Source organism: Archocentrus centrarchus, chromosome 22 (assembly GCF_007364275.1).
Source record: "Archocentrus centrarchus isolate MPI-CPG fArcCen1 chromosome 22, fArcCen1, whole genome shotgun sequence".
Classification (NCBI taxonomy): domain Eukaryota; kingdom Metazoa; phylum Chordata; class Actinopteri; order Cichliformes; family Cichlidae; genus Archocentrus; species Archocentrus centrarchus.
In genome coordinates, this window is record NC_044367.1 from 15,292,730 (window position 1) to 15,295,567 (window position 2,838).

The following is a 2,838-nucleotide window of genomic DNA, read 5'->3' on the forward strand; positions in this document are numbered from 1 at the left end:
CGTTCTGGAGAGTCAAAATCTACAGAGCTCCAAACTTTATGTGGCCTTCAGATTAGCTCAAGAGCAGAGCGCAGAGAGCTTCATGGAATGGGTTTCCATGGTCGAACAGCTGCATCCAAGCCTTACATCACCAAGCACAATGCAAAGTGTTGGATGCAGTGGTGTAAAGAATGCACTACTGGACTCTGGAGCAGTGGAGACATGTTCTCTGAAGTGATGAATCACACTTCTCTGTGTAAATTTTGGTGGAGGAGGGATTATTGTGTGGGGTTGTTTTTCAGGAGTTGGGCTCGGCCCCTTAGTTCCAGTTAAAGGAACTCTTAATGCTTCAGCATATCCACGCATTTTGGACAATTTCATGCTCCCAAATCCCAACTTCCAAACAGTTTGTGGACAGCCTCTTGCTGTTAGAACATGACTGCACACCAGTGCACAAAGTAAGGTCCATAAAGACATAGATGAGCAAGTTTGGCATGGAAGAACTTGACTGCACAGAGTTCTGACCTCAACCTGATAGAACACCTTTGAGATGAATTAGAGCAAAGACTGAGCCAGGCCTTCTTGTCCAACATCAGTGTCTGACCTCACAAACGTGCTTCTGGAAGAATGATCAAAAATTCCCATAAACACACTCCTAAACCTTGTGAAAAGCCTTCCCAGAAGGGTTGAAGCTGTTACAGCTGCAAAGGGTGGGCTGACAGCATATTAAACTATGGATTAATAATGGGATGTCACTCAAATTTATATGCGTGTGAAGGCAGATGAGTAAATACTTTTGGCATGACTAAAAGTAACATGCAATGTGTGCATGATTTACTTCACTGTCAATGTCTGTGTTACCATAAACCCAAACCTGTGTTTGGGTTTATGGTAACACAGACATTCTGGTAACAATAAGTCCAGTCCACAAGCTCCTTTTAATGCAATACATGAACACAAATTATTATCAAATGATATCAAATATGTAATATTTTCAGTCACTGGTGGGTCTGCCTTCTTACTGATATACAGCATCCATCCATGTATTCTAGGGTCTTGAGGCTATATTTATTACCTACATTTTGAAGCATAGGTAATAAATATTATTTCTAAAATGCACACCAAATGTATACCAGCCAACCACAAAACAGCTCTAACCCATTATGAGTTGGACAGAGGACCTCTAAAGGTATCCTAGGATATCTGCCACAGGGACATTGAGAGGGGCTCCTTTGTGTCCTGTGGATTGCAGGGTGTGGCCTCTGTGAACTAGACTCTTTGTCCTGTTCTCGCAGCTGTTCCTGAGCAGTATTTGCTGTGCTAGTTGCAACATTGCCCTGCTGGGGCTAGGGGAAGGCAACGTGCTTGCCCCACATGATGACTTACATGAAATGCCCATCAGGTGCATGTTCAAAGGTGCCTCCTTCCCATCATGCCCCTGGGCTGGAGCACTATTACATCTTACAGCAAGAACATGGATAGGGCATAGGGCATATTCAAGTACAGTTTTAATATACCTGTACTTAATCTTAATCTGTGTGGTCAAAAGTCAAACTACTTGTAGTAGTTAAAACCATGAGGGAATAATTAGATGGTCATTTTGTATGGTCGCATTTACTTTAATCTGTGTGGGTACACTTTTCATTTGATCTTTTCCTAAGAGTTGATCAGTGCTTTGCCACATCAATTTAGTATTCCCTTTTGCTTTGGCCTTCCTAAGTTGGTCTTTCATACATTAAGCAGTCCGTTTCAAGGCCTGATTTTAAAGATTTCTTCAGGGCTGTAGCCCTTTCCCTCATTAACTGCTGCAAAGCACTGTTAACCCAAGGCACAGTTCGCTTTCTGTTGAGCTTCTGAAGCACAGTTTTAGTGAATTTGGAAATTAGTGTCATTAAGTCCTGTTTTTACTGTCCAAATGTTGCACTTTACTCGTTGGAATAAGTTAAATGTATTTCTTACCTTCTACTATAATTTGATTTCAGTACTTCTTCTTTGATAATTGTTTTGCAAATAGGATGAGATTATGGTTTGACATACCACTATTTAAATGATATATTTTAGATATTGGACAAAGAATGTCAAACATGGAGCCTCCAGGCAGGAGGAAAAGGATGCAGGGTCATGGGAGCAGTGAAGGAGGAGACGCAGAGGGCTGGTGTGGTTGGTGTGACAGATGATCTGCTGAGGAAACCTTTAAAGACAACAGCCAAAAGAAGATTATTAAACAACAAGCAGTGTAATTAATTAATAAATAGTCACCAGCTTCAACCAATAAATTTGGTATTTATTATTTACTTAATTAATTAAGAGGGTTGAGAAAATGGATGGATGATAAATACTTCTACTCTGGGTAGTTTTATATGCTTTGATGCTATGATTTGTACTACTACTGAACTAGGATTATGGCTTTTACTTGATCAAAGAGTCTAGCACAAGTTTTCAATACAAAATAATTGGCAGGCTCTTGTTCTGCACCACTTTTCATGTAATAATACATCCGTAGTAGGTCACAGGTTTGCACATGACCCTGAAGATCCTGAAAATTGCCTATTATAATTTTTTAACATTATATTATTAGTGAATTAGCAACACCATAAATCGGGTTTGTATTTTAAAAGGTATGTCAGCTGTATCATTGGAGACAACTCCCTTTCTCCCCCTATTTGTCACACATGGTGATAACGTGTGACAGAGGAAAAACCCGATTAATTCAATTGCATTACGGGTATTGTAGTCTTTGAGGATTATAGTTCAACGAGCTCCGCATTTAAGGAACGACAAGTACCACAATCCTTTGCATATATAAAAAAGATTACGTCGGTTGCGGCGTTTTGACAGTGGCAGTCGGTCAACCTGTGA